This window comes from Miniopterus schreibersii (genome assembly GCF_964146895.1).
Source record: "Miniopterus schreibersii genome assembly, chromosome: 8".
Lineage (NCBI taxonomy): Eukaryota > Metazoa > Chordata > Mammalia > Chiroptera > Miniopteridae > Miniopterus > Miniopterus schreibersii.
Window position 1 is genome coordinate 69525668 of NC_138109.1, and position 22174 is coordinate 69547841.

Here is a 22174-nt window from a genome sequence, read left to right on the forward strand (position 1 = left end):
TATATTTTAGTGAACCTTATCTAAAGGTGAAAGGAGTGAAGTGAGGCTATAGCTGTGATTAGTCAGTACAGCAGGCCCTGGTATCAGCCAGGATAGGAAGATGTCTTGTCATTTTTGTTTTAGACATGTTCTTGTTTTTGTCTAGGTTTAGACATTAAGGAGCTGTCTTATTTTTGTCCCAATTCACCATGGTCACAGGGTAGCCTTGTCTGATGTTGGCGTTCTGTGAAATTATTTATGGTCAACAGGAGAACACCAAGGTCTAAGAGATAGTCCTAGGCCAAAAACTGGAAGCAAATCAAATGTCCATCAACTTATAAATGGGGAAACAAATTGTGGTCCATGCATACAATAAAATACTGTTAGGCAATAAAAGAACCAATTGCTAATATGTAAAACAACATGGATGAATTTTTAACGTATTATGCAACAGTAACCTGCAGTGGAAAAACCTGGCACACACTACCTTACCCAAGCAGTCAAAGTCAATCCCCAGTAATAAGACACACTGACTTCATGTACCTCCTGACAGGATGCAATGAGGAGGGCAAGACATCACTTGCATTGTATTTTTTCACCATTAGCTCACTTTAATTATAAGGAAACATCGGACAAACCCCTGTTGAGGGGGCACTCTAAAGCAAAACTGGCCATACTTTTCAAAAAGGTTATCAAGGTTATGAAATATAAAGACTGGGGACTTATCCCAGGTTGGAGACTAAAGAGACAGGACAACTAACTGCAATGTGATACCCTAGACTGGATTCGAGACATGAAAAGGATCATTAGTGAGAGAAGCGGCAAAATGTGACTGAAGTCTGAAAATCAGGTAATAGTGCTGTGTCAAGGTCATCGTCCTAGGCCAGATCACTGGACTGTAACTATGTCAGATATTACCCTCAGGGAAACTGGGGAGACAGTATATGGGAACTCTGTGTACTGTATTTGCAACATTTTTGTAAACCTAAAAATATTTTGAAAGAAAGAAAGAGAGAGGGGTAGGGAGGGTGGAAAGAAAGAAGAGCGAGCAAGCATCATGTTAAGTGAAAGAAGCCAGACCCCAAAAGCCACACACAGTTTGAGACCATTTCTGTGATATTCTTTTTTTAAAAAACCCATTACATATTTTTATTGAAAAAGAACTATATTTTCAATGAAAACAAAAATGTAGTGGTATTGGTTACATTTCTGCAAATCTCTTTAACGTCTGGTTAAATAGAGGATTACTCACTCCTCACATCTGTCTCTGTATTCAACTGTTGCCCACTGAACCCTTATTTAGCTTCTGCTCAGGGCCTCTGTAGCTGATTTTCTTTTTGCCATTATGGGGCCCGTGGCCCTTTTCATGCATTACATCTCAGCTTAAATATAATTTCCTTAGAGAAGTCTTTTGCAACCATGTTTACATTTGCACCCTTTTGTCAACTTCATCACAGTGCCCTTTCCAGCTTACACTGTTGAGGGTAAGAAACATCCAAACCCACAGAGAATAAATATTTATAAGTTTATTTGAGCCAAACTGATGACGTATGTGGGCAGCAAGATCTCGAATGCTTCCCATTTATACGATATTCTGAAAGGGCAAAACTGTAGGTACAGAAATCGCATCCGTGGTTTCCAAGGTCTGGGAAGGGAGGAGGCAAGGCGGCCTGGGGAACTTTTTCAAAGCAATGAAACATTCTACGTCTTTATTTTGTGCTGGTTTTTCAAAACTCATAGAACTTTATACTAAAAAAGGGTGAATTTTACTGTATGTAATTTGTATTTCCATATACCTCACTTAATAACAAGAAGTAAGCATGTCAACAAATTTTCATTGTAACCTGTCTCTGCTGCAATAAAAAAACAAAACTGGACAAGAAGCTTGGAATACTTTAAAGGAAAATGGGGTAGTACTGGTCTCCAGAACACCTCAGGGGACAAGACCCTCTGGCTGCCTGGAGTCATTTCCTCAGAGGATACAGGTCAGAGCCAGAAGAGGCCCTTGGCTGACTGGCTGCCAGCAGGACAAGGTGGGTGGACTCAGCTGCCATGCACGCAGCCCGGAGGGCGACTGGGGAGCAGCTTGTAGACTAACAGCAATGCCTGGCCCTCATGAAAGTCACCCCGGTGCTCGATGTAAAGGAAGCACCAGGGGAAGTAGCTTGGCATGGTTTTCAACCAGCATGGGCATGATAAGCTTTTGATAAACTTCAATTTGTTTGGAAAAACTAATTATTTGGATACCTCAGTAATGGACAAGTGAGGTATTACTATAGTTTATTTTTTAATTATGGAAAAATTAAAACATTTATAAAAATAGAAGTTATTTTCCCATCACCTAGCTTCAATAATTATCAAGAAAAGGGGGTTTTCTCAGATCCGCGAGACTTTAAGATATAGTCACAGACGATATTGTTAAACTTGCACATCTTGAAAACTGTGAAGATTAAAGTGCCCAATCCTGTCTAACTTTACTACAAGCTCCTTACATGTTGCAAGAAGTTACTTACGCTATCATTTTGAGCTTAATATATACCTTTAGTTATTTCTTTCAGAGATGTTTGATTCCTGCCCTAGCCAGTTTGGCTCAGTGGTTAGAGTCAGCCCTCAGACTGAAGGGTCCGGGGTTCGATTCCAGCCAAGGGCATGTACCTCGATTGCAGGTTCAATTTCCAGGCCCAGTCGGGGTGAGTGTGTGAGGCAAACAATAGATGTGTCTCTCTCACATTGATGTTTCTCTCTCTCTCCCTTCTACTCTCTCTGAAAAGCAATGGAAAAGATATCCTTGGGTGAGGATTTTAAAAAAAAAAAGATGTTTGATTCCACTGTTGCTTTCGAATATGTTAATTAGGAAATATCCATTTGATCCAGAAAATTTTTTTCTGTTGATTTTAAATGTTAGCAAACATTCCAATTTACTGTCAAAGAATTCTGGATAACTCCTGAATAAACTGTCATATTTTTTCTCAGACATGAAGGTAGGATTTTAAAAGTCACTGAGAATTTAAAAGAACTTAAAGATTTAAAGTCCAATCAACAGAGGTGTGGATGAAAAAGGAGTTCTAGGAAAGTAATCTCACAGGGTGATCTGATCATAATTCCTAACTGGGCAGGTCATGATGGGCAGTCACACCCCAGGAATGTAATTTTTGAGAAAAAGATCTATCTTTGCCTTTAGCAAGCCCTGTCCATTGTTTCTGTGCACCTAGGTTAACACACCTTTGAAATAAGTGTAAACACCCCCTAGAGAGCACAAAATCTTGTCCATGTACTCTTCCATAGTTCCCTCCTTAATTTCAATGCATAGGAGAAACTGCAAAAGTCATTCTCAGGAGAATTTGAGAACTGGCTTTCTGGCAATGCCATCAGTTTGGGCTAAAATAAATTCTTATAAAAAGTCGCTACAGATTTGGAGGCTCTTACGTGAGCAGAGGCCACAACATAAAGCAGTTGAGTATGCTGCTATACATGTATCTCTTCTGCATGAGGATCTAAATTCTAAAGGATGGGTCTTCTGCTGAATAGCTTGACAAGAAGATAAATCTTCATTCTATTCTAAACATGAGTGTTGATAATTTGTTGATAACCTGTTGATAATTGCAAAGTGTCAAAAAAATTTTATTGATTGATTTTTGAGAAAGGGAGAGAGGAAGAGAGAAAAATATCCATTTGTTGTTCCACTTATTTATGCACTCATTGGTTGCTTCTTATATGTGCCCTGACTGGAGACTGAACCCGAAACTCCGGCATATCGGGACAAAGCTCCAACCAACTGAGCTACCTGGCCAGGGTCAAGAGTTGTCAAAAATTTGAGAATATTAAGGAATTGTTAATTGTAGGATTAACAAGATTAGGACTTGTATTAACTGGGTAAAATGTTACCAAGTTTTTCTACTCAAGTGTTTTTATTATTAGGTAATAATAATTACTTTCACCATAACTCTGAACTCAAAGTATGTAATAAAATAGAAAAAATTTTTACTTCTCATGTTTTAATATATTCAAAAATCACTAGTTTCTAGATTCTTTGCTTAGGCAATGCAATCAACAAGTATTTTATAAAAAGATAGCTTTAGTTCTCATATTATGTGAATTATAATGTCTAATGACATACGTGTTTTACATATATGCATGTATACACACACTCATGGATTGTATAAAATTAAAAGTGTTTTCTAAACATGTCTTTTAATTTCAAATCTTTTATCATGTTAATTTATTATTAGTGGAATCTAAGTTTTCCATGTCTATCTGATGCAGTGAATGAGTGAGAAAATTTTGGTCACCAGGGTTACAAAACCCATTTTACTTGCCTGTTTTATTAGTCAACATTTCACATGTTGTTGTTTTTAAATAAATGTGGGAATTGTTTTGCTAAATTTCCTGTTAATTTACAAGATGTTCTGCAAGCTTCTCAGTAAATGTGAAAACAAAGTCGTGAATGTAAATAAAATGTTCGCAATGTTTTGGGTCAGTGCCACCCAAAATTTATTTCCAAGATCTGAAATGCTCAGAATATAAGGCTATTTTAAAGATGTTAGCACAAAGTATTTACTGGAAGCCTGTCTGTGTGCCAACATATATATATATATATATATCTGCTTTCCTGGGAGAGTCGGAGTGGGCAGAGCTTATACACCTTCCACATGCTCACACCCCTGCTCAAGTGTAAAAGCAAGTTTCTGGAAGGAAAGGGAAAAGCCCACAGGGCACTGGAGAACTCAGGTTATCCCAGTCAGAAACCCCCAGGGGTGAAAACTGCCCTGGGCGAAACTACCAATTATTCTGTCTTGATCTTATCTTTAGGGTGGTAAGAGAAGCCTACCGGGACAACACAAACTCATTCATCAAACTAGTCACTGGGAGCTTTCTGGGGGCCTTACAGGTTCCCAAACACTGACATTAGTCGAGGTGAATGGCAGTCCCCTGTTGAACCAGGCTTTCTTGTGAAACCTGAAACTCACCTAGGGAACTACAAAAAAAGAAAAATGTATGTTCCTTGTGAAAACAAAAAAGGGGGGGGGGCAACTTACTAATTTTGAAAAATATAATAAATGAAAGGTTATATCAGGAATGCAAGACAAAATATATTTTACCAAAAAAAAATTAAAGTATGTGATAAGTGTATTGCAAAGGAGCTCCAAAAACTTACATCGGCGTCCAACACATACTTTTTAAACACTTACAAGCAAAATTAACGCAACGCACCGGCCCTTGGCCGTCAACACCGGCAGACTCAGCCCCTCCCTCCTCCACCACGTGCTCTTGTCAAGGTCACCAGCGCCCTCCACCTGGGGAACCTTGATGACGTCCGGCCTGGGACCCGCCGGATCTCTCCCTGGGAAGCCCCTGCTCCTCTGGCGTCACCGACTCCGCGGCCCGTCCTGCGCGCAGCATCCCCTCCACCGTCGGGCACGGGGCCAAGCCGGGCCGCGGATCTCCCCACACCCTCCCCGCACCCTCCCCGCAGGGCCTCGGGGCATCGCGCTCCCGGCCCGCTCCTCTCAGCCCACACCCACGGCCGGGCGGGTCACGGCCCTGACGGCCGCACCTCCCACTGCACCCCGACCCCGGCCCTCCCCCCGCCCACAGCCCCCGCCCAGGCCCGGCCCCCACCCTCTGCCACCAGGACGCGGCCGTGGCCGGGTGGCTCCACTCCAGCGGGGTGCTCTGCTCAGAGCACCCCCGGGCCCCGCTTTACAGGGGCCCACCCGCGCCCGCCGCGTGCTTTTCGGCCTGGCTTCCTGCCCCCGCCCGGGTTTCTCGGGCTCGGGGGGCGGGCAGGCAGCGGGCCCGGGGCCGCCGCGCGTGCTGCTGCGGGGCCGCGGGGCCGCGGGGCCTCTGGGGCCCCCCGCAGACGTCAGGCCCGCTCCCCTCCGCACACCCGCCCGCCCCCGTGCAACCGCCAACTCGGGGAGCCCCGGGACGCGCGGGAAGAGGCCGGGCCGCGCATGCGGGCTCCGCCCCCGTCCCGGGTGCGCCCCCCGCGCAGCGCGCTGCGGGGCGGGAGCGGAGGAGCCGCCGGGACCCCAGCCCGCGCGGAGACGCACCTGCGGGAGGCGGCGGCGGAGGCGACAGCGGCGGCGAAGACTGCGGGGCGGGCGCGGGGGCGGGGAGGCGGCGGGGCCGGGCGGGGCGACCCAGCTGCCCCGGCTGCAGCGGCCCCTGCCGGAGACCCAGGCCTGGCGGGCGCCCGAGTGGTCGGGGTCGGTCTTGCTCGTCATTAACGTCGGTTTCTTTGCGCTTCTGTCTCGGGGGGGCGGCGCCTGGCCTGGTCCCTGCGAGCTTCCCAGATGCGTCGTGAATTTCCGCCGACTTTCCTCTCGAGCCTGCAGCTGGATCGCACTAATCGGGGCAGAGCCTTTCAAACGCTGGGGCTTTGTGTCAAACACCAGTTTCCAGGGATGGCTCCCTGGGTGCCCAGGCTGGCCACCAAACCTGAGCGCCGGTGCCGAGAGCCTCACTCGGCGCCCCTGCCAACAGTGTCAGGGCCTGCAGGGCTCGGGGACTTGAAATCGGGCCTCTTCTTCTTGAATTCGGGCTCACCTCCTGCACTGCTTTTCCTAGAATGTAATTGCTTTGGGGCGTGCCGGTGGACGCGAAAGAACAGCGGTCTGAGAACTTGGGCGCAAAAAAATGCTGCATTCACCTGTGTTTTCCCAATCCAACTCAATCAAACTTCAACCACTTCCCACAGTTTGGCTGGAAATTCAGCCCACTTTGGAGCCCCTCTTGCCCCTGTAGGTTGTACAGGCCCCTCAGGAGCTTAGGGAGTCCAAGAAAATTGGAGGAGGGCCTCACATCTGGCTGCTAATTTCCCCCTAACATGTATGTGGAGCTTACCTTGTGCCAGACACTTCTAAGAACTTCACATGTATTAACCAATTAAAATTTTCCCCACCATTTTATAGAACAGATTTTGTTATCCCCACTTTACAGGTAGGGAAACTAAGGCCCACTTAGGTCAAGTAACTGCCCTAGGCAGAAAAGCTGTTGAATAGTTGAGCTGGGATTTGAACTCGGCCTGCCACCGCAGATACTGACTCTCATTAAAGTAGTATTGTTCCATTGCTTTTTGTGCTTATGATATTAACCATCAAGTGTTAATTCTTTCCTTCATTCCAACATTGGGGGGCAGAGAGTCTTCCATCAGTCTTCAAGTTTAATATCATCTGAAGAGATGTCAAGGCAACTCCTCCTAATTACCACACTTCCACTGGACTAGTAGGAACAAAATACATCCTCAAAAAACAAGCAGAAAAGGTGCTTGTGGTTTCAGTTTAGTAAAACAGACATTTGTCCATTTTTATTATATATTTGGTATATATTTATTTTATAAGCATATTTGATTACTTGCTCCACCCGGTTTGTGATAATCACTGGAGCGTGCGTGTACATAAATGTATTGCAGGTAATTCTATAGGGCTTACGAATCCAGTCTCTATCACTTCTATCTTACCATCTTGAGCTTCAGATATTTGACCTTTAAGATGAGGCTAATAGTGCCCATTCTTTCTGCATTGCTGTAAGGAATAAGTGAAATAAGGTATGTAGCGTATTTAACATAGTGCCTAGAAAACAGTAACAACCAGTAAGCAGTTGCCATTAATTTATTACTTTCCAGAACTTGTTTATGGTATCACCTTATAGATTAATTTTGGAAAGAATATCTGACTTAGTATTTCCAATTATTGACTCTTTTATGCTTGTACTGTGTTTCATCAATCTCCTTGAAAAAGAGAGAGTACATCAATCCTCTTGGAAAGGTATGAAACAAATATTAACTGGATTCCGAGTTTTGCTTTATGGCAAATAGGTGTGATTCCAGAACCAAGTATCAGGAACAACTGGAAGCTTGTTAAAAACGCAGAATCTCAAGCCCCACCCTGGAACTCTCAATTACAATCAGCATTTTAAGAAGCTCCCTGGGTGATTCCCTTGAACTTTAAAGTTTGTACTGCCATGGTTTACCTACCAGTGGGTAGAAAGTTATAAATAGCTCCTGCAGCCTGGGAGGTGTAACATGGTGTTAAATAAGAAAGTAATAGCATCTTTCTTCTTGTCCAAATAAAAACTGGTCTGTTTTCACCTGGAACCAAAAACTAAAAATTATATTTCTCATCAAAAAGAGCAAATAAAGCACCATTCTTTTTTGAAAATTATTTATTGGGGGTTGGGGGGGATGGACTGATCGATTTGTTGTTCCACTTATTTATGCATTCATTGGTTGATTCTTGTACGTGCCCTGACTGGGGATTAAACTCAAAACCTTTGTGTATTGAGATGATGCTCTAACCAACTGAGCACCTGGCCAGGGCAAGACACCATTCTTTATTTCAATACATGCAAGGGATGCAGAATGCAGATCTACAGAGCAAAGAGTGTTAAAGTTAGGGCGGAAAGCTAAGTACTGAGCAAACCGAGGCATTTTCCCCTGGGTGTTAAATAATTAGTGGCTGATGTTTTTAAAGTTTCCTTGGAAATATGATTGATAAATTCTCTAATTAAAAAGAGCTCTAAACCTGGCTGGCATGGCTCATTTGATTGGAGCATTTTCCCATATACGAAAAGGTTTGATTCCCGGTTGGGGCACATACCCACGTTTAGGGTTCAGGGTATGTACAATAGGCAACCAATTGATTTTCCTCACTCCCTCTCCTTTTCTTTCTCTAAAATCAATAGGAAAACATATCCTTGGGTGAGGATTTAAAAAAAAAAAAAGCTCTGAATTATTTTTCAAATGTCTGAACATTTTGCATTTTTTCAGCAACATGTGAGAGTTTCATTTGCCCCAAATCCTTTCCGGCACTTGGCATTGTCAATATTTTTAAAGGCATTCTAATACATGTATGGTGGGATTTCATTGTAGGTTTAATTTACACTTCTGTGGTCAATAACTATGATCATCTTTTCATGTACTTATATGCTATCTAATCTGTTTGGTGAAGTGTCTGTTTAAATATTTTACCTATTTTTTGCCTGGCCGGTGTTGCTCAGTGGTTGAGCATCAACCTATGATCCAGGAGATCTCGGAGGTTTGATTCCCGGTCAGGGCACATGCCCAGGTTTCAGGCCTGATCCCCAGTAGGGAGAATGCAGGAGGCAGCCGATCAATGACTCTCTCATCATTGATGTGTGTGTCTCTCTCTCCCTCTCCCTTCCTTGCTCTGAAATCAATAAAGACATATTAAATAATAATAATAAGTAAAACAAATACCTATTTTTAAAATTGGGTTGTTTATCTTCTTATTATTAAATTGTGAGAGTTCTGTGTTTTGCAAATATTTTCTGTCTGTGGTTTATCTTTTTATTTTCTTACGAGAGTCTTTAAAGAGCAGTAGATTTTTAATTTTGATGACGTTCAGTTTACAACTTTTTCTTTCATGGCTTGTGATTTGAATTTTGTTCTAACTAGTTTTTGCCTAAACCAAAATTACAAAGATTTTTCTTCTGTGTTTTTTTTTCTAGAAATGCATTTTCTAATATGGTAGCCACTAGTCAAATATGGCTCCTTGAATTTAAGTGAATTAAAATCTAATTAAGCCCTAGCCAGTTTGGCTCAGTGGATAGAGTGTCAGCCTGAGAATTGAAGAGTCCTGGGTTCGATTCCGGCCAAGGGCACGTACCTTGGTTGCAGGTTCATCCCCAGTTGGGGCAAGTGTGGGAGGAGGCAACCAACAGGTGAGTCTCACTCACATCAATGTTTCCCTCTCTCTTTCTCCCACTCTCTCTGAAAAGCAATGGAAAAAATATCCTCAGGTGAGGATTAAAAAAAAAAAAATTAATAAAAATTTAGTCTCTGCCCTGGCTGGTGTGGCTCGGTTGGCTGGGCGTCATCCCTTGCACTGAAGGGTTGCCAGTTTGATTCCCAGTCAGGGCACAAGCCCGGTTTCGGGTGCAATCGCCAGTATGGAGCGTGCACGAGGTTGCCGATCAATGTTTTTCTCTCACCTCAATGTTTCCCTCTCCCTCTCTCTTCATTTATCTCTAAAAAAAAAGATTTAAAAAATCTTTATAAAAATTTGGTTTCTTACTGACATTAGTCACATTTCAAGTTTTCACTAGCTTCGTGTGTCTATTGGCTACTGTATTGAACAACAATAGGACTGAAAAACAGCAGGATAATAAAACATTTCCATCTTTACAGAAAGCTGTATTGGAAAATGTTGCTGCAGAAGTTTAGTAGGTTTAGGTTTTACATTTAGATCTATGACCAATTTGATCCAGAAATCTTACTCTTGGGTATTTCAATTAAAATGGAAACGTGCCCAGAAACATCTCAAAGCTAATGTATACAGCAGCTGTATTTTTAATTGCCAAAACCTGGAAGCAACCCAGATGTCCATCAATTGTGAGTGGATAAACAAATTGTGGTACAGCCTTCCAATGAGATGCTACTAAGCAATAACGGGACAAATGAATACCGTATGCAACAGTATGGACGAATCTCAAAAGCATCATGTCAAGTGAAAGAGCCAAATTCAAAATACTGCTTGATTTCATTTAGGTCGCATTCTGGAAAAGGCAAACTGTAGGCATAAAATCAGATCAGTTGACAGGGGATGTGGGTGGAGTAATGGATTACAAAAAAGCATGAGATATAAATATTCTAAATCTTCATTGTAGAGAGGATTATACGACTATATACATTTGTCAAAATTCATAAAAAGGATGACTTTTACTGTAATATAAATTATATCTCAACAAACCTGACTTTAAAAAATAAGAGCTATAAACAAAAAATTAGGGCATAGGTTTAGGGTTATCTATTGCTATGTAACAAATTACGACAAAACTTAGCAGCTCAAAACAACACACATTTATTATCCACAGTTTCTGTAGGTCAGGAATTTGGGAGCAGCTTAGCTGTGTGGTGGTGGCTCAGGATCTCTCATGAAGTTTCAGCTAAGATGTCATCTAAAGGTTTGACTGGCACTGGTGGGTCTTCATGCTAAGCTACTTCTGTTTCCTGACTTACAGAAATTGTAAGATAAACTGTTAGTTGTTTTAAGCCACTAAGTTTTAAGTTCATTTGTTATACAGAAATAGACGAGCAATACACGTATCAGAATCAGAGAGAAAAGGGGAAGGGCCAAAACAACAGAAGTAACTTCGTGCCTCTAGGTAGCAGAGGCAGCCTCTCATTTCTGACCTCAGCTGGGACTCTCCAAGGCAGGGGACAAGGTGCTCAACTAGACAGGGTGAAAGAGGGGTTCCCCTAATGTTTTTGGAAACAGAGGAGAATTAGGCACAGGATGAAAAGAAAGTAATGGGCACTTTTGAGACTTTCTATATGCTTGGGCTTTACCCAGGCCCAGGGGCCTTTAAACTTGCTCATCTGTCCCATAATGATGTGCGTGGTAGAAGGTGCCACCAAGAAAGTCATAGCTGGTGAACTGGTAGATGAATGGCAGCTTTATAAAAAAGAGCAATAACTACAGAGCTTCTGAGAGTGAATTCATCCTATGAGAAGAAAAGGTCAGGCTTGCTGAGCAGAACTCAGCAATAAGCCTAAAGTTTGGAGGAGAGCAGCAGTTCCAGGTAAAGCACAGTGACCATTACATGAACCTGCCCCAGGACAGTCCCCTTGACAACATATGAGCTCTAAAGAGGAGAGAGCTTGTGTAAAAGTAAACCATTCACTTCATTAAACTCTATGATGCTTGGGGCTAAAGATCTCTCCTGGGAGCCTCTAGGAATATAAGCCAAGAGGAGTAGTCTTCACAAGTCATTACCCATTACACGGGAGAAATGACATGTGAGCAATGGCCCAAATAGATTGTTGAGCGGTGGGTGGGGCTGAGTTGTCTTGCTGAAATGGGCAATGGCAGGAGGAGCTTGGATATGTCCAAAATTATATGAAGGAAGACAAAGACCAACACTTGTTAAAAACAACCCTAGAATCCTGTAGTTACACAGGTGTGGGCTATTTGACTAACAAAATAAGTGTCTAAGTAGTAAAGTGACTTTATTTGTACCCTCAGCTGGTGACCTATGGGGACATTCTAGTTATAGAAGAATAGCAGTCTGGTTCTTAAGTGCAGCAACAGAAAGTAATTATGGCTGGATTAATCAGAAAAAAATGAATTTATTTAAAAAGGTATTGGATAAATAACTTTACAATAATTTGTTTATTGATAACAAGATAAAACATGGGGAGGGGTAGAATAAAAATATAGAGCTTTATAATGTATCCAAATAAGTTGTTATTAACGTAAAATACACTGTAATATATATAAGTTATTTTATGTAAGCCTCACATTGACATCAAAGCAAAAACCTATGGTAGGAACACAAAAGCTAAAGAGAAAGGAATCTAAGCATACCACTACAGAAAATCATCAAACACAAAGAAGAGCAGAGAAGAAGAAAGAAAAAAAGGGAATTATAAAACAGCCATAGAACACTTACTAAAATAAGAGTTTCAGACCAATCAATAATTATTCTAAGTGTATATGAACTAAACGCTCCAATCAAAAGGCAGAGCAGCTGAATGACAAAACACAAGACCCAACTCTTTGCTGCCTGTAAGCAACGCACTTCAGCTTTAAGGACGCACACAGGGACTGACAGTGAAGGGATGGAGAGGATATTCCACGCAGATGGAAACCAGAAGAAGGCCGGAGTAGCTTACCTACATCAGCCAAAACAGACTTTCAGTCAGGCTGTAGTAAGAGACAACGAAGGGCATTAGAAAATGGTAAAGGGGTCACTACAACAAGAGGATATAACATTTGTGAAGGTTAATGCATAGGAAAATATTAACACAACCTAAAGGGAGAAACAGCACTACAATAACATTAGGTGACTTTAATACCCAACTTTCATCAATGGGTAGGTCATCTAGACAGAAAATCAATAAGGAAGCATTAGACTTAAACATGTTAAACCAGATGGACTTAATAGACATATGCAGAACATTTCATTTAAAAGAGGTAGAATACCCCAGCCAGTCGTGGCTCAGCGGTTGAGCATCGATCTATGATACAGGAGATCAAGGTTCAATTACTGGTCAGGGCACATGCCCTGGCTGCGGGCTCGATCCCCAGTCGGGGGCGTGCAGGAAGCAGCCGACCAATGACTCTCTCATCACTGATGTTTCTGTCTTTCTCTCCCTCTCCCTTCCTCTCTCTGAAATCAATAAAGATATATTTTTTAAAAAATAATAAAAATAAAAGCATCAGAATACCCATTCATCTCAAGTGGACACGGAGTATTTTTCACGATAGACCATATAATGATAGATCTTTTAATAAATTTAAGAAAACTGAAATCATATCAAACATCTCTCCTCACCACAATGGTATGAAATTAGAAATCAACTACAAGAAGAAAACTAGAAAATTCACCAACATGCGGTTATTAAACAGCATGCTGCTAACAACCAATGGGTCAAAGAAGACATCAAAAGAGAAAGCAAAAACTATCTTGGTTACAAATGAAAATGCAGACCCAGCATACCAAAACATGGGATGCAGCAAGAGCAGTTCTAAAAGGGAAATTCATAGTGATAAATGCCTACATTAAGAAACAAGAAAGACCTCAAACAACTTAATTTTACACCTAAAGGAACTAAAAGAACAGACTAAGCCCAAACTTAGTAGAAGGGAAGAAATACCAAATATCAGAGTAGAAATAAATGAAATAGAGACTAAAAAGACAATAGAAAAGGTCAATGAAACTAAGAGCTGTTCTTTTACAAGATAAACCTTTAGCAAGTCTTATCTTAAGAAAAGGAGTGAGAACTCAAATAAAATCAGAAATGAAAGAGATGTTGGAAATGATACCACAGAAATACAAAGGATCGCAAGAGGCTACTATGAATAATTACACATCAACAAATTGAACAACCTAGAAGAAATGGATAAATTCCTAGAAACATACAACCTATCAAGCTACTGAATCATCAAGAATTAGAAACTGTGAGCAGATCAATTACTAGTGAAGAGGCAGAATCCGTAATTAAAAACCTCTCAACAAACAAAAGTCCAGGACCATCGATTCACAGGTGCTTTCCACCAAACATTTAAATTAGAAGTAACACCAGTCCTTCTCAAACTCTTCCAGAAAATAGAAGGAAATATTTTCAAATTCATTCTGTGAGGCCAGCATTACCCTGATACAAAAACCAGACAAGGACACTACAAGAAAAGAAAATTACAGGCCAATAACCATGATGAACATCGATGCATAAATCCTTTAAAAAAATCTTAGCAAACCTAATTCAATGGCACATTGAAAAGATCACACTCAGTGATGAAGTGGGATTTATTCCAGAGATACACGATGGTTTAACATCCACAAACTAATCAACTTTCGATGTGACGTCCCACCTTAGCTACATGACAGATAAAAATCATACGATCTCAATAAATGCAGAAAGGGCCTTTGCCAATCTTCAACATCTATGCATGATAACAACTCTCAACAAAGTAGGCAAAGAGGGAATGTAGCCCGACATAATGAAGCCCACAACTAACATCAGACTTATCAGTAAAAAGCTGAAAGATTTTCTCTAAGATCAGGAGTAAGGAAAGATTCTCACTCTTGCTACTTCTATTCAGCATAGTGTTGGAAGCCTTAGCCAGAATAATTGAGCAAGAAATAGGAATAAAAGGCATCAGAATCAGAATGAAAGAAGTGAAACTGTCTCTACTTGAAGATGACATGATATTATAAGTAGAAAACCCTAAAGATGCCATCAACAACTGTCAAAATAATAAAAAAAAAAATCAGTAAAGTTCCAGCATACAAAATCCACATACAAAACTCAGTCGTATTTGTATACACTAATGACAAACTATTAGAAAGAGAAATTTAAAAAATAACCCCATTTATAATTTCATCAAGAGAATAAAATACCTGGGAATAATTTTAACCCAGAAGATGAAAGACCTGTATACTGATGAAAGAAATTGAGAAAGACACAGCTCGTGGGTCAGGAACAAGTCATATCTTAGAGCAGTCCCACCTCCACAACACCACAACCAAAAATCAACTTAAAATGAATTAAAGACTTGAACGTAAGATCTGAAACCATAAAACTCCTGGAAGAAAACATAAGGAGTAAACCCCTTGACGTTGGTCTTGGCGATGATTTTTTGGGGGTTTGACACCGAAAGCAAAGGCGACAGAAGCAAAAATAAACCAGTGGAACCACATCAAACTAAAAAGCTCCTGTGCAGGGAAGGAAACCATCAACAAATGGAAAGGCAACCTATGGGATGAGAGAAAATACTTGTAAATCATATGTGATAAGGGATTAATATCTAAAATATGTAAAGAACTTACACAACTCAATAGCAAAAAACAAAACAACAACACCCAACAATGATTTTTAACTGGGCAGAGGAACTGCATAGACATTTATTCAAAGAGGGCATACAGGTGGCCAACAGGTGCATGAACCGGTGCTCCACACCCTAACCATCAGGGGAATGCAGGGCAAAACCGCATGAGATACCGCATCACACCTATTATAATGGCTATTGTGAAAAAGACAAGAAATAACAGGTGCTGGTGAGGGCGGGGAGAAAAGGGAACCCTCGTACACGGGTGGTAGGAATATAAATGGCACAGTCACTATGCAAAACAGCACAGTTTCCTCAAAAAATTAAAAATAGAACTACCACGTGATTCAGCAATCACACCAGCCATGTTTCTCATTGGCAGCCAAAAGGAAGGAGAAAAAACTAAAATGAACTCTGGAGTGTTGTTCTGAAATTGGAGGTGTTGGTGCAAACTTAGAGTTTTCATCAGCTAGATAGATGATAGATAGAAATGTAGATGTAATGTGAGGTAGATGAACGGGCATGTGTGTATATGTACGTGCCTATCTATTCCCTAGTTCTGTCCACTGACAGGCTGGGAGCAGCTGTACCCCGGGATCAGTTAGCAGGCCTGGCACAGGGACAGAACAAGATGACGCTGGAACATCCTGCAAGGTCAGAAAGCAAGAACTTGCTCCAGGAGTGATGCGGAGCAGGATGCAGGAGCCAGTGTGAGGGGGTTCCCAGCAGGCCAAATCTGGGACAATTTGACCATGAAAATAATGATATTAAAGGATTATAACCTATTAAATAAAACAGAAAACCATAGGAATGTAGATACATGAAAAAATATGTATATATATAAACTTTAATGCAGATCAGGATATCTAGATATTTTCCACGTATCACTCCACAAAATACTTATTTTGCCTGGTATAAATCACCTAAGTCAAAGGGTTAAAAGTAGACATCATTAGTAATGGGACAAAAAGAACTTGCAGGATACAATCACTTCCAAAAACAAAAACTTAAATCTTATAAGGAGACATCAGACGAACCCAGTTGAAGGATATTCTATAAAACAACTGGGCTGTTATCTTTGAAAGTGTCAAGGTTACGAAAGTCACTGAAAGACTAAGGAGAAGAAGCTAAAGAAACATGCTTCAGAGAGAAGAAGCTAAAGAAACATGATAGTTAAATGCTTCACAGGATCATGACCTGGATGCTTTTGCCGCGAAATTCATTATTGGGTCAACTGAATAAACTTTAGTGGGTCTGAGGATTAGATGGCAGTGATATATCAAAGCTAATTTCCTGATTTTAATTGTTGTACTGTGGTTATGCAGGAGAATGTTCTTGTCTGCAGAGAATACATACTAAAGAATTTGGAAATAATGGGCCATCAGATCAGCAATTACTTTCAAATGGTTCAGGAAGTTATTTGTATGGTACTCCCAACTTTTCTGTAAGTTTTAAATTGTCTCAAAATGAAAAATATTTTTTAAAACATCAAAAAAGATTTTGGAATCCTAGCTAGTCTTGCTCAGTGGTTAGAGCATAGGCCTGGGGACTGAAGGATCCGGGTTCGATTCTGTCCAAGGGCACGTACCTCGGTTGCGGGCTCGAACCCCAGCCCTGGTCAGGGCACGTGCAGGGGGCAACCAATTGACTTGTCTCTTTCACATTGATGTTCCTCCCTCTCTCTCTCTCTCCCTCTCTCTCCCCCTTCCACTCTCTCTGAAAAGCAATGGAAAAAAATATCCTCGTTGAAGATTAAAAAAAGAAGAAAAAAAGATATTGGATAGCAGTTTTATTATGCCTGGAGGAGTGGAAGGTGAGGAGATGGGGGTAGGTAAAGAGCTTTTGTTAGACCGTTACTTCTATTTTTGTGTATGCTTGGAAATGTTCATATTAAAAAGTTAATTAATAATGCCCTGGCTGGTGTGGCTTAGTGGGTTAGGCGTTGTCTTGGACGCCGAAAGGTTGCGGGTTCAATTCTGGGTCAGGGCACATACCCTGGGCTCTGTCCCCAGGAGGGGGCGTACAGGAGGCAGTGGATTTATGTTTCTCTCTCTCCCTCTCCCTTTCTCTCTCTCTAAAAATCAATACAAATATATGTTTTAAAAAGTTAATAACAACGTAAGGGTACCAGGTATTTCACAGAATCACTGGGACCAAGCCTGGGACCTCCAGCCAGGACCAGTGTTGAAAATCCCACAGTAGAACTGCTGTGGAAGGGACACCTCTGTAGCCAGCACATCTGGGAACCACATCTGGGCTTGAACTACAGACTCTCCTCCTTCTGGATGCAGATGCTGCCACAGCCTCACTCTCTCCACTGCCCAAGCTGAGCTTCCACCGTGGGACAGAGCCTCCACTGTCACCTTTCGCCACCGTCAGACAGAGTTTCTTCTGGCCCCTTCCGTGCATCACTAGTTCCGTCTTCAGGGCCAGGGCGGTGCCTTTGTCTGGCACTGTCCTGTGGCTGTGCCCTCGGAAAATGAGAATCTGCATTTTCACCTCCTTGAGTGGAAGGCAGACTCTGCCTCCCACCAAAATTCCCAAGGTGGGAGAATTCCCAAACAGTGGGAGCAGGTACAGATGCCAAGCAGCCAAAAAAGGGGCAATATCCACTGTGACAGCACTAGCTCTTTAAAGTGTCTTAAATTGGCCTCTTTTGGTCTAGAAATGCCTCATATCACAATAGCGCACCTACACATTTTGCAAAACACTGAGATTGGTTAATGGGGATCCGCTTGCGGCCCATCCATCTCTTCTTCCACATGCTCCACTGCAGTTTCTAGACAGACTCTTACACGCTCCAAACCAGCAAGCACTTTCTGTTTCAACCTGTTTAATAGTGCAAGCTTTGCTTTCTCCCTTCTTGGTCAAGAAAAAAAACAATGACAGTGAGGAGACCCCAGATGTTTGATACACAAAGACAGCTTTGAATCACATCAAATTGTTACAACCATAGAGAAATAAGCAGAAGGCAAATTCATAAGTGTCCACTTACTTTGATGGATTTGCCCTTTGGCAAAAACCGTGTGGTGGAAAAGGGATATATGTCCTTTGCTTAAATTTCACAGGACCCCAAAATGGCACCTAAGGGGTTCACTTTCACTAGGGCAATTGGCTACCATGCTTCATTTAATGCTACTTGTATATTATTGCAAGAGAGCTTTTTATAATGCTTTATGGGTCCTAAGTGCTTTCAGATCATTAATAAGTTATTCTTCCCTGAACCTTTAGGTCACTGTTAACATGTTCCATTTTAAATGCAGCCACCTTGACATAGAGGTTAAGTGACTGGCCCAAGGTCTGGGGGTGAGGCACGGTCAAACCTGGGAGTGCATAGTATAATTCAATAGACAAAGGAGAGTCCAAGACAATATCATTCAGCGGAAGAAGACTGCACTTGAGCCAGGCCACTCAGAGGAAAGAGGAAGATTAATTAAGTGCTGAGCTGTTTAAAACTTGGCTTAGAGGAGGGTTGGCCAGGGAAGGGCCAGGAATCTTGCTGTGATAGGACTTGTAAATCAGTGCAGTTCAACGCCTTCAGCACAGACACTAAAACTGTCACTTCAGACATTTCTCCCTGTGTTTTTATATATTCGCACTTACGTTCTAAAAACAACCTTCTGAGGGGTTAATGGAAGAGGTGATTTAGACCCAGGATCACTAAGTTTGATATTTAAAAGAGAGACTTTTAGTCCTGGCTGGATAGCTCAGTTGGTTAGAGTGTCATCCCGATACACCAAGGTTGCTGGTTCAATCCCTGGTCAGGGCACATGCAAGAAGCAAGCAATGAGTCATAAATAAGTGGAGCAACAAATCGATGTTTCTCTCTTTCTCTCTCTCTCTCTCTCTCTCTCTCTCTCTCTCTCAAAATCAACTTTAAAAAAGAGAATTTTAGCTTACGTTAGTAGTCATTTCTTAAATGCGACTAGAATATTCTATTATTCTTTTCTTAGTAGCAGGGTCCATTTAAAACGTATTTGGCAAACATACAATACCTTTTTGTAGGACTCTGAAGCAAGGGGAGGTAAAAAGCGCTCAAAGGCATCCCAGGGCCTGCCATACAAAATCAATGGTTTCTACCTCTGGGCTGCAGCCTCAGAACAGTGTTTGTCTTCTAATTTTCCTTCTTAGGCTCCTCACAGAGGCTGAAGAAAAGCTTTTGAAGGGAATTCAGACTCAGTTTCCTTTGCCTTCCTGAGGACCCTGTAAGTAAGCAACAGTGACTTAATGAGAGAATCTAAAAGAATGGGTCTCCTGCAGTGTCAGTAGAAAAGGCTTTGGCCTAAATCAACTTCTTGGTTCACGCTTACAGTCTATCCTCTTGGCACCAATTAATTTCCTAGGCTCTTCCCTATCAGCTGTTTATTTCTGAGGTGGCAGAAGGCAGTGTTCTAGAGAAGGCAAGTACCATATGGTCATTTGACCCAGGACAGGTGGGAACAAAGCCTGTTGAGTGTGGAGAAACAAAACCCATCAGCTGAACTATTTGAAAGGTCATTTTCTAAATTGACTATCCAGTAATTCTGCCGCTAGCTCAAAAAGAAAACAAATTACATTTGGGTTCTACAACATTTCAGTGTCCAGGTCACAAGGTGAGCAGGTACAGGTGTTGGAAAGACTCTTAACTGGAAATCTGAGCTGAGCACCACCAAGCTCACTGACATGTTTTCTGGTTGGTGAAATCAGATAGTTTTCAAACTTTTTAAAGATGCAGAATTTTTTCTCTAAATGAAACCTTCACACAACTCTTCTATGTAGAATGTTCCATATTTAGAGGTGTATGTAAACACAGATGATTACAAAATAGAAGCCACAGAATGCTGGCAGTATAAGACGAAGATTCTCATTTTGGGGAACTACATTTAGCATCTAGGAACAAGACATGAGACATTTAATTAAGCCAGAGAACTCCCTGCCTCCTAACAATATTAAACTAGAGGCAGGGAGAGAGATAGGATATGTGTTTCTTTTTTAGGCCAAATAAGTAAAATAAAACAAAAGTCGTCCCCCTCCCCCCTTTTGGGGAAGATGTCCTAAAAATAATCACTATTATTTGTTGAAGGTTTGATAGGTGCCAAACCCTGTGCTAAGCATTTTACATAATACTTAATCAAAACTTCCACTGAGAGGCGGAGAACTACTTCAAGTTGGCTTAAGGAAGAGTTTTTGTCACATCTAGTTGTGACCATGTGTGTAAAAAAATTCAGAAATGGTAAAGTGCAAAGACTTCAGTTTGGCTCTGCTGAGAATGGAACAAAGGCCAATGCATCTGCAAGGCAGAAGAAGAGTTTCAAATGAGCTGTAATGGAGAATTTTCGACCTCACGTAATGAGAGCGCTTAAGTATCTGGCTGGTGCGCCTGGGAATGGAGGAGGCAGGAGTGTGCCTGGGGCAGGTTTGAAATCCACAGCCTACGGCAATCAATTTGCCAAGTCAAGTTGGGGTTGAGACAGGGTCATGTTGTTTTTCTCTGTGTTGTTTTGAACCTTAATTTTTGTAAATACTGCTGAAAAATCTCTCCGAAGTGTTAAAAGCAGAGAGAAACTTGAAGAAAGAGGAGTATCAGCACAATAGAAAACACCCAAAGGCTTAAATAAACATTTTTAAACATTATTACAAAAGTAATCAAACATTAAAGGAAAATAGAAACCTGAGGACAATAGTGAGACCACGAAAAATGACAAAATATTTACTATATAATTATTCATTGAAATTGGTTAGAAAAACATTAAAGCTCCAATAGATAACTGGATAAAAATTTCATAAAAGGAGATTTATTTCTGATAAACCTCAGAATGAATTAAAACTTTTTTGATCTGGTTACTTATAAAGTAAAATTAAAATCAAACCACTTACTATAAATTCCTTTCTAAAAAAGTCAACTAAATTCTTTTTCAATAATAATTCCCATTGCTTATAAAGATATAGAGAAAGGGACCTATTTGGACATCAGTGTGACTCTCTATATTTAGCATTCCTTGAAAACATTTTTAGCAATTCCATCTATTCTTTTTTATTATTAAATTTATTGATTTTTAGCGAGCGAGAGAGAAACATTGATTTGGCATTCCACTTACTCATACACTCATTGGTTGATTCTTGTATGTGCCCTGACTGGGGATTGAACCAGCTGAGCTACCCGGTCAGGGCAATCCCATCTATTCTTAAAACTATCTAAGTCTAGAGATAATTTTGCTCAAAGAGGTTCATTACATTATCCACAATCACAGATAAAAGAAGTTTAACATTACCCACAACCACAAGAAATTGGAAGTAGCCTAAATCTCCAATGATAGATAAATGTTTCATCAACTATGATATAACAACTCAATATATTGACAATAATTAAAATTATGTTTAGAGTTATAACATAGAAAAGGTCATGTTCAAAATTAAGTGTAAAAAAGTAGGATAGGCCTCGGTCTGCCACTTACTCTGTGGTTACTAAGAGACTCAGTTTTTCATCTGTAAAATGGGAAGTAACAACAGTGTCATCTCCATCAGGTTGTTTTGATCAGTAAGTGAACTTACGTATATCAAGTGCTTAGTAATGTGTCTGGCAAATAGTAATTGCTCAATAAATGATAGTTCTTATTTTTTGAAGTGAGCTATAACTTTGCATTTAAAGAGTCATTACAAGATTTCAATCCAAAAACTAAGCTTTAGAGAAAACCCTGGAAAGACATAACTCAGAGGCAGGGTTTGTCTCTGTGAGTGTTCAACTATGGGTTCAAATACGGTTCCAGAATTATTTTCTCTACTTTTAACTTTTTTTGGTATTTTCTGAAGATTTTTTTCCTTAGACATCTCTATTATCTTTATAATAATGCACAAATAGATCAGGTTCTTTTAAAAAATATATACATATATGGTTTCGTTTAGTTTAGTTTACAATACTTTCC

The 22174-nt window shown here is 40.9% G+C and overlaps 1 protein-coding gene across 9 annotated transcripts in view; it reads right to left on the bottom strand.

The window, feature by feature from the left end:
• The window catches only part of SIRT5 (sirtuin 5), a 49085-nt gene that overhangs the window by 26307 nt on the left and 604 nt on the right, over positions 1-22174 (bottom strand). The window contains exons 2-3 of one of the 9 annotated variants that reach the window (XM_081143801.1): positions 19353-19475; positions 7958-8071 (exon numbers count right to left, since the gene is read on the bottom strand). The exons of 2 other annotated variants lie outside the window; for them this stretch is intronic. The gene's annotated coding sequence lies outside the window, so the exon portion shown is untranslated. Of the gene's footprint in view, positions 1-6032; positions 6331-7957; positions 8072-19267; positions 19476-22174 lie in introns of those variants that run through there. 6 more of the 9 variants (XM_081143803.1, XM_081143802.1, XM_081143806.1 and 3 more) reach the window with 6 other exon arrangements.